Source organism: Neoarius graeffei, chromosome 21, assembly GCF_027579695.1.
Source record: "Neoarius graeffei isolate fNeoGra1 chromosome 21, fNeoGra1.pri, whole genome shotgun sequence".
NCBI lineage: Eukaryota > Metazoa > Chordata > Actinopteri > Siluriformes > Ariidae > Neoarius > Neoarius graeffei.
The window spans coordinates 29540507-29554838 of record NC_083589.1 but is presented as its reverse complement, the minus strand read 5'-3'; positions in this window follow the sequence as shown (position 1 = coordinate 29554838).

Here is a 14332-nt window from a genome sequence, read left to right as displayed (position 1 = left end):
TATCTGCTGCTTTTGACATGCAGAGACAAAATCACACTATTCTATATTCTATCTAATTTCACCTCTGCATACATACACTGTGATAGTGATGCATTTAGTATTTAGTGATTATGGTTATTGTCTCCATAAACATCTCAGTACCAGTATCCCAGAACATCACTGACAAACTGTAAAAATGCCACGCATTCAGACAAAGTTAATAGCTGTATTTTATCCACAAATTGAACTCTGTTTTATAAAGTTCTTTATGTTGTTAAAAAAATTGTCAAAAGCTATGGGTAAAGGCATGAAACTATTTCAGTCAGTTCCTTCTGTTATACTTCAGTCATGCATCTGGCATTGAAGGGTAAACAAAAATATTGCACATTATTATAATTATTATTATTAACAACAACAACAACAATATGAACAAGTTAAAATTAAAAAGTAATCTTACTTACAGGGGGCGGCACGGTGGTGTAGTGGTTAGCGCTGTCGCCTCACAGCAAAAAGGTCCGGGTTCGAGCCCCGTGGCCGGCGAGGGCCTTTCTGTGTGGGGTTTGCATGTTCTCCCCGTGTCTGCGTGGGTTTCCTCCGGGTGCTCCGGTTTCCCCCACAGTCCAAAGACATGCAGGTTAGGTTAACTGGTGACTCTAAATTGACCGTAGGTGTGAATGTGAGTGTGAATGGTTGTCTGTGTCTATGTGTCGGCCCTGTGATGACCTGGTGACTTGTCCAGGGTGTACCCCGCCTTTCGCCCGTAGTCAGCTGGGATAGGCTCCAGCTTGCCTGCAACCCTGTAGAAGGATAAAGCGGCTAGAGATAATGAGATGAGATGAGAGATCTTACTTACATGGGGAAGCCATGGCCTAATGGTTAGAGAAGCAGCTTTGGGACCAAAGTATGTACAGATTTTATAAGATTGGACATGGGGTCACATCTCTCACAAGGGAAGGCCACCAGAACTTATTGGATACTGATTAGTTTTATTTTCACTTTATATGTCATATATATGTCATTTCTCAGTGGTAACAAGTTTAATATAGTGCCCTCTCCAATTACTGGCACCCCTTGTAAAGATTAATAAAAAGGGTGAGAAAAAAAATCCACCTTTTGGTGAAGTTGCTTCATCACACAGTAAAAAAAAAAAGAAGAGAAAAATCCATCCTTTAGTTGAAATAAATATATTCAGAGTCAAACAAATCCATCATTAAGAAATAATTATCCATCATCTGTAGCCACTTATCCTGTACAGAGTCGCAGGCAAGCTCGAGCCTATCCCAGCTGACTATGGGCAAGAGGCGGGGTACACCCTGGACAAGTCACCATCGCAGGGCTGACACATAGAAACAAACAACCACTCACACCTACGGTCAATTTAGAGCCACCTATTAGCCTAACCTGCATGTCATTGGACTGTAGGGGAAACTGGAACACCCAGAGGAAACCCACGCAGACACAGGGAAAACATGCAAACTCCACACAGAAAGGCCCTCGTTGGCTGCCAGGCTCGAACCCAGGACGTTCTTGCTGTGAGGCAACAGTGCTAACTATGACAACCCTGGAGATTATAGTGAACACAAAGTAACTGAAGCATGTTTCCCATTTAAATTGTGCATGTTTGAGTTGATTGGAGCATGTAGGAACATTTGAATTGTAATCCATGACTTCCTGATTAACTGGGGAACAAATATGAGGTGACACAGAGGCCAAAGTTAGTCATCCATCAACATGGGAAAGATGAGAGAACACACAAACCAAATTAGGGAGAAGTGTGTTGTTCTTCATAAGTCAGGGAATGGAAATAAAAAATAGCTACTTGCCTGAAAATGTCCATTTTTACTGTTATAATAATCTCATCTCATCTCATTATCTCTAGCCGCTTTATCCTTCTACAGGGTCGCAGGCAAGCTGGAGCCTATCCCAGCTGACTACGGGCGAAAGGCGGGGTACACCCTGGACAAGTCGCCAGGTCATCACAGGGCTGACACATAGACACAGACAACCATTCACACTCACATTCACACCTACGGTCAATTTAGAGTCACCAGTTAACCTAACCTGCATGTCTTTGGACTGTGGGGGAAAACGGAGCACCCGGAGGAAACCCACATGGACACGGGGAGAACATGCAAACTCCACACAGAAAGGCCCTCGCCGGCCCCGGGGCTCGAACCCAGGACCTTCTTGCTGTGAGGCGACAGCGCTAACCACTACACCACCGTGCCGCCCCTGTTATAATAATAATAATAATAATAATAAAAAGTGGACATCAACTGCATCTGTTACAAACTTGCCTGGAAGAGGACACAAGTTTATTTTGCACCCACGTACAATGAGGAGGAGGGAAAGAGGCAAAAACAACAACAACAACAACAACAAAAACCAACCCAAAACAATCAACCAACCCTGTTATAATTCACTGTTGGTAAATTATAAGAAAAAAAGTATAATCTCAGGGTTTACAAGACTCCAAAACCACCATCAGATGCCACCTCCATGGCAAACGATTATTTGGAAGGTCTGCCAGAAAAAAAAAAAAGCCCTTTCTGTCAGTTAACAACAAACCTGAAGTTTGTGAAATGCTACTACAACTTTGACTGGTGTTGTACTGTGTTGTATGGTCTGATGTGAAAAAAATGGTGTTTGTTGGCAATAAACACTCAAGGAGGGTTTGGCATAAAAAAAGGATGGCTATAATCTGGGTGCCTCTACCAGAAAACTAAAAGTGGGGGAAGCCATGGCCTAATGGTTAGAGAAGCAGCTTTGGGACCAAAAGGTCACTAGTTTGATTCCCTGGACCAGCAAGAATGGCTGAAGTGCTCTTGAGCAAGGAACCTAACCTTCAACTGCTCCCTGGGCTGCCCACTGCTGTGTGGTAGGTCAGTATCTTGTTGTATGTTGCTCTGGATAAGAGTGTCTGCTAAATGCCTATAATGTAATTTGTAATACAGTAGAAAAATTTAATAATAATGTAAAGTGCATTCTTCAGTCTCTTAGAGTAAAGAATACCAAATCCCTTGGGAGAATCTTGTCTGGTTTCTGGGATGACCAGAAGATTGCAGGAGCATATATAACAATGCACTTTCACTGAATCTGTTTGATGAGGGTACAAGTGCACCTTGCATGTTTGCAATCCACAGCTTCAAAAAGTCCCTATATATCAGATAACATCATCGTTTCCCTTTTGGCCCGTGCTCAGCCCTGGGGTGCATCTGCTCTGAAAACTGCTGCTCAAGCAGATGCCTAAATTCTGTTTTCTTTATAATTACTTTCCTAGCCTGCTGCTGATCCACCCCCAATAACTCCTCAACCTTAGACCAGGTCCTCTCTGGTGTTCTTTTGTCAAACAGGACTTGTTTCTGCAGTACATCATTTTCCATGCGGCAGACATGGCCCATGTACTTAAGGAACTACACATGGCAAAATTCCCTTATTGAGCTGGATTTTGTAATCTTGTAAGCCCAGTCTAACTGTTCTTCAACTTGACCTGCTGTGTCCACACCCTTTTTATGCTCGTTGTGGGAGGGAGCATGCTTTCTGGCATAACCACCTGACACCATCTTCCGCAAGATGTTATTCCAAACAGTTTTAATCTTTTGGAGATCTGCGGCCAACAGATCACATGCCTGGATCCCATATAGTAAGCAGGATCTCACACATGCTGTTAGGATCTTCATACGCGTACTCAGGTAGATTTCCCTGTTGGTCAAACATTGTTGGAATTCATCCCACTTTTTAAAGGCAGATGCAATTCTTGAGTGTGCTGCTGAAGACTTTGTTGTGTTATCATGTGCCCCAGGTACCGAAACTCCCTGACATCAGATGTCAGGATGATAACATAGCACTAGAATTCATTTAATAGCTAATTGTATGTACAGTTGAAATGATTTAGATCTTTAAAAATTAAAAATTATATGATTTGAAGAATCATCAGTGGTGATGAAGTAGGAATACACAGAATGGGACACCAGGTGGTAGCAGATAACAAGATAACTCGGAGAACGCCCACATGGACATGGGGAGAACATGTGAAACTCCATAAAGCTTTCTTGTGACACCCAGGCAGACTATATGCATAATCCAACATGAATTGTTATGACCAACACTGGAGGTAATTCTTTTTGTGATCTAGCTCTCTCAGATTTTGGATGTCTTCATCACTTTAAGATCTTGTCTGCATTTTTGGCCATTAAATTACTCACCTTCTTGTTTACAATGCTCACATATATGATAAGAACTGCAATTTCTTGGTGTGTTTTACAAAAGATTGTACTGGTGCATCACAGATGAAACATTAAATCGTCAGCTGATAATTACTGCCTTCAATGTAAAAATCTTGCTCTAGCAGTGTGACCTCTTCAACAAAAGTAATTATGAAAGACAAAAAAAAAGCGTTGTCCTCTTGAAGGATAAATGCTGTCTGTGTCATTGCCTTTGAGCATCTTGAAATTCACCGACACATTCAAAGAAAATGTTCCCCACATCATCATCATCATCATCATCATCATCAATGCTGTTGAGTTAATTTCAAACTTAAAAGCATCATAAGCATAGCCTTTTCCAAATATATTGACAAAGTTTTTCAAGATTTTGTTAGCATATCAGTGTTAATTCAGTAACTTATCAACAGTCCAGGCTGGTGGAGGTGGTGTATTGGAATGTTTTCTTTAAGACTTTGGACTTGTCAGTCATCACTTGTATGCCACAGCCTATTTGAGTATTGTTGCTGACAATGTGCACCCCTTCATGGCTACAATTTCTGCCTTCTAATGGCTACTTCCAGCATAATAATGCACCATGTCAAAGTCATTTCAAACTGGCTTCATGAACATGGCAATGAGTTCAGTGTTCTTCGGTGGATTTCCCAGTGTAACATCTGCACCTGCTTGCACTCAAAACCCCACTTCCCAGAATTTACAGTGGCCTTCAAATATGGCTGCCACAGACGACAACACCCACATTACACCTCACTGCTTACAGTCTCCTGAGTTCAAATTATTTGCAGCTCACTATTTAAGGACTTCAACTCTAACAGTCTCATCTCATCTCATTATCTCTAGCTGCTTTATCCTGTTCTACAGGGTCGCAGGCAAGCTGGAGCCTATCCCAGCTGACTATGGGCGAAAGGCGGGGTACACCCTGGACAAGTCGCCAGGTCATCACAGGGCTCATTGTAAAGTATTGCTGGTTTTCAGTCACGCGACTTTTCTTAGCAGTTTTACCAGAAGTGAAATAGCTGGTGGTCTAAACGACTGCTGTAGTGCAAACAACTAGCAATAACTTGTCAGAGTATGCTCGTAATCTAGAAGCCACTGCTTGCTTTAGATATATTCAGAAGATTGCTATGTACAATGGAATAGACTAGGGTGACCAGATTTCCCGAGTCTAAAACCGGGACACTTTGCGCGTGACCGTGATACTCGTGCACGCACACGCATTTTGATGTAAACATGCACCGGCTCAAACCATGGCTCAGACAGGTGCTTTTATCATTTTGTAGAAGCTCACTTTTATCAACATTTCAGAGAATAATCAAGTATTTTCTTGTTATCTACATGTACCACAATTCAGTTAAAGTAAGAAAATCAGACAACAGATGTAGGGAATTGGCCAATAGCCTAAATTTCAACTGATTTATTTCACCTTTGTGAAAACGCCAAGAAAATGCATTGCTTCTATATTAACATCAATATTTTATGCGATGAACTTTTTTTTAAACAATAGGCTATGCATTGTAACAGGAACGAGCGCATGAGCCTAATCGTTGTCACCTCCGAACCTTTACCCAAAATGCCTCTGTTTAATCTTAACCAGTGTAGGCTATTAACTATTTTGAAAACATGAGCCCTGAGTTGGTGGCACGGTGGTGTAGTGGTTAGCGCTGTCGCCTCACAGCAAGAAGGTCCGGGTTCGAGCCCCGTGGCCGGCGAGGGCCTTTCTGTGTGGAGTTTGCATGTTCTCCCCATGTCCATGTGGGTTTCCTCCGGGTGCTCCGGTTTCCCCCATAGTCCAAAGACATGCAAGTTAGGTTAACTGGTGACTCTAAATTGACCGTAGGTGTGAATGTGAGTGTGAATGGTTGTCTGTGTCTATGTGTCAGCCCTGTGATGACCTGGTGACTTGACCAGGGTGTACCCCGCCTTTCGCCCGTAGTCAGCTGGGATAGGCTCCAGCTTGCCTGCAACCCTCTAGAACAGGATAAAGTGGCTAGAGATAATGAGATGAGATAAGATGAGCCCTGAGTTGACAGCAGCATCAAACAAGTCAAGACAATCTGTGATACAGATTAAAGACAGATGAAACTGATGAAAGACAACAGAAAATGTTTCAGAAACACAGCCACCCAACCCACCCTAAAGAAGATGCCATTTTATTGCATATATTTACATGATGAGTGAATTTGCTCCAGTAGCGCTTTATTGCCCTAGAGCCTGCTGTGAAACTGCGAGCAAGTATTGTCGAAATTGGCCAGGGTAATGAGCAAGGCTTTGAGAGGAGGCATGGTCATGCAATTCCTCTCGTCAGTCCAGGTGTTGCTCATGAGTGAAAATATTCGCTCAACTGGAGCATTGGTGCCAGGTAGGCACATGGCAAAGCTGGCTGACATTGCTGTAAGAAGTCTCCCTACTCTTGAAGTGAGTGAACATCTCCGCCCAGCGCTCATCCGTGCGGCATTGTCGCGCAGCCGCTAGCGAAAAAAACCGTTATAACGCGGCCTCTATATTGCAACATTGTACAAATAGATACATTGTAAGGTTGACTGCGCACACACGCACATTGATGCTAAATTGCTAGAAGCTTTATTGACATCTCGTTGGCTATATATAATCGCTGTAACCAGGACAGTTTGTTAGTGTTTGGTGTAAACCGGGACATTTCAGCGTCCTGATGGACCTTTGTCGGGACTGGGGACACACAACTCAAAATCGGGACTGTCCCGGTCAAACCGGGACGTCTGGTCACGTTAGAATAGACCCCTACAGTCTAGGAAAGAAGGATTTGTCATACGATCTTGAAAACTACCCTTCAGTCGAGTTCCCTGACATCTCGAACTATCTGGTGTTGCAGACATCCTTCTACACCGCAAAACAGATGAAAGTGTGGAAGAGTATGGAGGCTTACAACTTTTTTGTATGTGGCTGGGTAAAGGACCTTGGTATCAAGTCACTGCTGAATAAATCCTGTATTGTTTTTGCCCATGCAAGTATGTTTTTTTTAAGCTTTTCGTTCACGTCTTTACAGCGAAGCACTACAAGTTGAAGTGTAAACAAAACAGTTCGCTTGATTCTCACGTGTTCTCAGGTAAATCATTTCACAAAGATCATCAGAAACCCCTTCAAAGACCTGGATCTTAGTTGAACAAGATGGAGAAGTGATCACGGCGCATTGCAACTGTATGGCTGGGTAAGAATTTTGTTGCGAACTTCATGCATATGGATTTTGTGAGGAGTGAGGAGTAAACAAAGAAACAGCTGGGGACTTTAGCACTTCATGACTAAAAAAAGTACTGTAAAATAATGACACGTAGCAAGAAAAGTACTTGGAAAACACTAAGGACATAGCTGAGAGGGAGATACAAACCTTTCACCAAGTGATCACTGCAAACTCAAGCATGCTTCGACTCGGCTCCCTTCGATTTCAGTGAGAGGTTCAAAAGCCACCTTTCTCAATGTCTTTTTGTGAAATCCTGTGTTCGTTCACCCTTTTTTATTAGTTCACGGGGAACCCTGAAGAAACTTTTATCAGTATCATGGTCTGAATCGATCAAACCACCTAAAACAATGCAAGTGTAAGGCATTTTTCATGCGAGCAATGCACTTTCTCCGTACAAACCCTTTGTCAACTGAGCTTTGGTAGACCACCAGCTAAAGTTTTGAATAACTAATGAGGTGGATGTGACATCACATGAAACCCAGCAATACACTTACTTCCTCATGTCTGATATTACCAAGCCTTTTGTTATTGCACTGCTGATTCTGGTTTGTACTTTGGACTTTGCCTTTTGACATTGCCTCTGATATTCTGTTTGTGCCTGGCTTGACCTTTGTCTGTTTTTTGATACTGCTTTTGGCCTCATGATTTGGATCTGTTCACCAGTGTGCTTTTAATAAACACTCTGTTCTTCTTTTACATCCATCTGTCATCTGCATATCTGACACCCAGTAACTGAATCCAAAAGAACACCTTTGGTGGTAGAATAGGAGATTTGCAGCATGAAAATACAGCTGAAAATTGTGCATGAATTGTGTGATGCAGTCATGTCAACATGGACCAGAATCTCAAAGGAAACTTTGCAACATCTTGTGGAATCCATGCCACAAAGAATGGAGCCTGTTTTGAGAGCCAGTATTAGTATAGTGTTCCTTATAAAATGTTCTGTGAATGTACAGTACTGTGCAAAAGTCTTAGACACTCTGCTTTTTTTTATATCAGCTTTGTTATAGATTTCTATTTTATGACTTCTACATTATCAAAAACATTTTAGAGTTCCAAACGTTTGTTTTCCAGCACAAAATTAAATGTTAAGCCACACTCACAACCCGCCGTAAGTGTTTTGGACACGCACGGGTCGCAGGGTTTGGTAGCTCGCAGCCGTGCCACAGGTGAACCTGGGGGGGAAGTTTGAGGGAGGAGTATGGGCAAAGTACTTGTCAAGTACAGGTTGCATGCCTGACTTCCTTGAGGCGTGGGAAAAATTGCGCTGTTAGCCCATGGAAAGCGTATGTCTGACGCACGTGATCAGTGCGTGTTCAGTGAGTGTGGAGTGCATGTGACTTGCATTTTACCAGTTTCCTGCGCTAGGAGTACGGGCCACACTTGTGAAGCATGTGTGACGCACATGACAATCACTCATAACTTGCTTTTGATGCAAGCCAGGAGTGGGTATAAAACCAGCATGTCTGCAGCATTCTGCATCTGTCTTTTGACTGAAGAACATTGGATATTTTGTGGGAAAAATTTGAAAATTTTCAGTTTAAAGTTTAGAAAATGGGACCCAAGAAGAAGCAAGCAAAAGTGAAGTAACCCAGCCTGAAACAGCAGAGGGAGAGGAGGAGGAAGAATTTGATGATGATGATGGTAGCAGCACCCGCAAGCCCTGTACGGACAAGGAGAAGTATGCCTTCAAGCCGGCAGAAGGCACAGCACCCCGCCAGAGGCATTTTCACAGGTAAATACTAATTAAACCTCTTGCACTATAATACACATGCTTTAAACATTCATTTTGGTATCTATATGCTTATGTAATTAATATTACATATATTGATTTTCATGTACAACCCCAATTCCAAAAAAGTTGGGACGCTGTGTAAACTGTAAATAAAAACAGAATGCAATAATTTGCAAATCATGGAAACCCTATTTCACTGAAAATAGTACAAAGACAACATATCAAATGTTGAAACTGAGAAATTTTATTGTTTTTGGAAAAATATATGCTCAATTTGAATTTGATGTCAGCAACACGTTTCAAAGGTTATGTAACATGTTTTCAGTTTGGGGTCAGCTGTCACCTGGATTTCCTCTAATACACAGCATTGGTTGTTACAGAATTTGCTAATTATTTTTTACTGATCACTTGTATTTGATTTATGATTTTTCCAATGCATTTTTAATATTTTTGTGATGTATAGAGGATAAGTCTGAACTATTGTATGTGTCACATGGGTTCTGTGACAAAAATGATGACGCAGCCAAGAATTGCAACTTCGGTGCAAGGATGGTGGTTTATTTACAGTCCAGATTTTCCCAAAAGTGAGCAAGTGAGCAAAAATAAAAATAAAAAAATAAAGTTGGAATTTCAAAATGTTACAAAGTAATGTAAGCCTATGAATTTAACAAAAAAAAAAAAAGACAAACATGTAACTAGACTAAAGTAGAAAGTTAGTTTCCAGTCTGAAGAGCAAAACACTGCACAGCTCAGGACTACAAACCAGACTGCAATAAAAAAAAAAAAAAGGCCAGTGAACTACCTCCTTCAGAGGGCTTAAATAGTCACTAGCCCCTCCCCCTACAATTAACACAAACAGCTGTAGACAGACAAAACCCCATTTATCCTCCATTTACATAACAATGGCAAGATTTATAAATAGCAAAAGTCTCACATTTCTCTCATACAAAACAACTGTTTATATTACAAAACCCTGGCTTCACCACAATTCTTAATTTACACTTAATTATCTTAATTGGATGAAATCATTAGCTTGTAACGAGACTGGCACTACAAAGACAGCCGGCTTCCACAGTTTGGGTCCTTTGGTCACCCGGAAGTGCTGCAGCAGAGAACAGCAGCAAACAAACGTGGCTCCCACTCACCACGCTAAGATAAGTTATTAAAGATTGTACTGAAACCCATGTGTGTGTGATCATTTAACTATGAGGTACTTTTGTTATGAAACTATTGCTACAAACAACTTGTGTGTGCACCCACAAAGTTAGTTAGCTGGTAATTAGCAGTAGCTCAACATAAATGATATGTATGGTATCAGGTGTTTGTGTGTAGTGTGGTGCATTGGCGCCTGGCGCCGGTACTGAAAGAGCTCCATTTGACAGTATGCTTGGGACATTCATTGTTAAATTAACAACCATAAATAATAAACACGTGTAAGAAAGTGTTCGGGCAGTCTGTAAGGGCGGCTGCGCACTACCACCCCCGGGGGCGTCTCAATGTGGTGTTCTATGAAGTGGGTGCGGCCGGGCAGGGGCAAGAACACGTCAGAAAATTCTGTTTGCAACCAGGTGACCTCCGCGAGCTGGGTCAGGGAGAGGTGGGCTCCACAGGGGACCGGAGCGGTGGGTGATGCCAATTTTCCCTTTTGAACCTCCGGCCCCAGCTCCGCCTTCTCTGGAGCCACCGACACCAGCGCCACGGGGACCTCCTCGCTCCAACGTTTTAACAGATCGAGGTGGTATACCTGTAATGCCCCACCCGTGTCCGTTCGCCTCACCTCATAGTCGACGTCCTCGACTCGCCGTGTGACCTCAAAGGGTCCTTGCCACCTGGTGATTAATTTAGAGCTCGACATGGGCAATAACACGAGTACTTTGTCTCCCGGTGTGAATTGCCTAAGGTGTGTTCCCCTGTTGTACAGGCGGACTTGACGTTCTTGAGCCTGCCGCAAATTCTCCTGGGTTAGGTGTGTGAGTACGTGGAGTTTTGCGCGCAGGTCAATAACGTATTGAATTTCATTTTTGCACTGGGAAGGTCCCTCCTCCCAATTTTCCCGCAACACATCTAGGATGCCGCGCGGCTTAGGCCCATATAATAATTCAAATGGGGAGAACCCCGTAGAGGCTTGTGGGACCTCTCGCACTGCAAAAAACAGGGGTTCGAGCCATTTATCCCAGTTACGTGCGTCCTCGCTTACAAATTTTTTAATTGTTTTTGAGGGTGCGATTAAACCGTTCGACTAAGCCATCCATTTGTGGATGATAAATGCTGGTTTATTGGCTTGATTCCCAATAACCCATACAGTTCGCGCAGTGTGAGTGACATGAACGTCGTGCCTTGATCAGTCAGAATCTCCTTGGGGATTCCAACTCAGGAGATAACGTGGAAGAGCGCTTCCGCAATACTACGTGCGGAAATTGGGGTCTCGGGGTCTCGATTAATGGTAGAGGGTGCTTTTGGGATGGCCACTGGATTTACTAACTGGCATTCGCGGCATGCCATACACCACCTACGGACATTGCCGCGAATCCCTGGTCAATAGAACTGGGCCATTATTCGGGCTAGTGTCTTATCCTGCCCTAAGTGTCCAGCCATGGGATTAAAGTGAGCCGCCTGGAATACCAATTCCCGGTGGCTCTTTGGGATCAAAAGTTCGTTATTTGTTCCTTAGTTTGAGTGTCCTGCGTCACTCAGTATAACCTATCCTTAATAATGGAAAAATAGGGGAAGGACGGGGTGGCATTTGGCTGGAGCGTTTGACCATCAATTACTCTCACTTGGTCAAACGCATGCCGCAGAGACTTGTCTCGCGATTGCTCTAATGGAAAATCCGCGAGGAATTCCCCAAGAGAGGGAGGAGGAGCCTGCTGCTCCTCACTCTGATGCAGTGATGACGTAGACGGCTCTGTGACAGCTGCTCCCGCCAACGCCGCTCCGGGACCTCCCCCTGCTAAACTACGGCAGGACCCACTCTTCACTAAGTGCGTCATTAAATCCTGAAATCCCAGCCAATCAGTCCCCAAAATTATAGAGTGGGTGAGGCGAGGATTAACGGCTTTGGTGGATTGAGGTCTGATTACAGCCGGAGTCCACCAAAGCCTGATACGTATCCCCTTGGATACTCACTGGTATGTGATACACTCCGGCCTGATCAAGGGCAGTCCCTGGTGCATTGGGGATCTGGACCACCACACCCACCTCCATCGCCAAGCACTGATGCTGGAGGTGCCCCGGTTCCCCGCAGCACCAGCATACCAGCCCAGGCTCTCTCCCTGCACTAGTGTTCCAGAGAGCAATCACCTGAGGGGGGGGGGGGGGGGGGAAGACACAGACACGGAAGTAGGAAACGGTAGGACACCGGGGGTGCGGCAGGCCAGCAGGGGTGGAGCCGGCCCCCGCCTCCACGTTGGGGGAATGGGGCGAGGGAGAGGAACAGAAGGGGAGGGCGAGGGAGAGGAACAGAAGGGGAGGGAGAGGGGAGAAGGGGAGACATGCTGTCCTGCCATTGGAACGGCTGCTATATGGTCCTCCGCCAGCTCAATGGCCTGATCCAGCGACGCCGGGCGATGGCATTGGACCCACTCCGCGGTTCCTTCTGGAAGTTGAGCGACGAACTGCTCCAGCGCCACCAGATCGATGATCTCCTCGGCGTCACGGTTGTCAGCCCTCCTCAGCCACCGGTGGCAGGCATCCCAGAGTTCCTGGCCAAACGCGAATGGCCAGCCGACCTCCTCCAGGCGCAGCGCGCGGAAGCGCTGCTGCTCCGGAATGCGACCCACGCGCTGGAGGATGGCCCTGCGGAGGTCCGCGTAGACCAGCCGGCTGTCGGCGGGGAGCTGTAGCGCGGCCAGCTGCGCCTTGCCCGTGAGCAGGGGGAGGAGGCATGCCACGCGCTGTTTCACTGGCCAACCCCACGCCTCTGCTGCCTGCTCAAAAAGAGCGAGGAAGGCCTCTGGGTTGTCGTGCGGGCCCATCTTCGTCAGGGTGAGGTGGGAAGGGCCCGCGGTGGTGGAGGTGGTGGACCCCGCCAACGCGAGTAGGTGCCGGAACGCCTGGCGATCTTCCTGCTGTGCCAGCACCAGGGCCTCAAACCTTTGCTCCTGTTCTTCCTGGAGGGTGACCAGCACCTGGTGCTGGCTCTGTTGGGCCGTGGCGAGGGCATGGATCAGGTCCTTGAAGGGGGAGGACTCCATGGGGCTGTTCTCTCCTGCACTCCGTCCCGGGTTTCAGCACCACTGTAGCAAGTGTTCTAGGTGGGTGGAGCACAGAAGCACGGCAGGCCAGAACTGAGTTCTCAAAACTCGTTTATTGTAGCTTTTCAGCTTTTAACTATCCACGCACGCACACACACAGGTATCCAGGTCGGGAGTAGCTCCCTCCCTCCATGCTCCCTCCCGCCGCGCTCCCTCTCCTCTTATAGGGCATGGTCACTGGGGAAGACACAGGTTAATTCCCATCAGGTGCAGTGATTCTGCCACTTACCTTCCCTGACTCCGCCCTCCATTCACAGACCGACGCTTGACCATGCCCCCGCTGCCACAGAAAGCAATAAAATTCAACATCTCATCTCTCGTCTCGTCTTCATCTGCTTATCTGGGGCCGGGTCATGGAGGCAGCAGTCTGAGCATGGAAGCCAAAACTTCCCTTTCCCCAGACACCTCAGCCAGCTCCTCGGGAAGAACACCAAGGTGTTCCCAGGCCAACTGAGAGACATAGTCCCTCCAGCGTGTCCTGGGTCTTCCCCGGGGCCTCCTCCTAGGGGGACATGCCTGGAACACCTCTCCAGGGAGGCGTCCAGGAGGCATCCGAAAGAGATGCCCGAGCCACCTCAGCTGATTCCTCTCGATGTGGAGGAGCAGTGGCTCTACTCTGAGCTCCTCCTGAGTGACTGTGCTTCTCACCCTATTTCTAAGGGAGCGCCCAGCCACCCTGTGAAGGAAACTCATTTCGGCTGCTTGTATCCGCAATCTTGTTCATTCGGTCATTACCCAAAGCTCATGACCATAGGTGAGAGTTGGAACATAGATCGACCAGTAAATCGAGAGCTTCACCTTTTGGCTCAGCTCCTTCTTGACCACGGCAGACCGGTAAAGCGACCGCATCACTGCGGAGGCTGCACCGATCCTCCTGTCGATCTTACGCTCTATCCTTCCCTCACTCATGAACAAGATCCCGAGATAC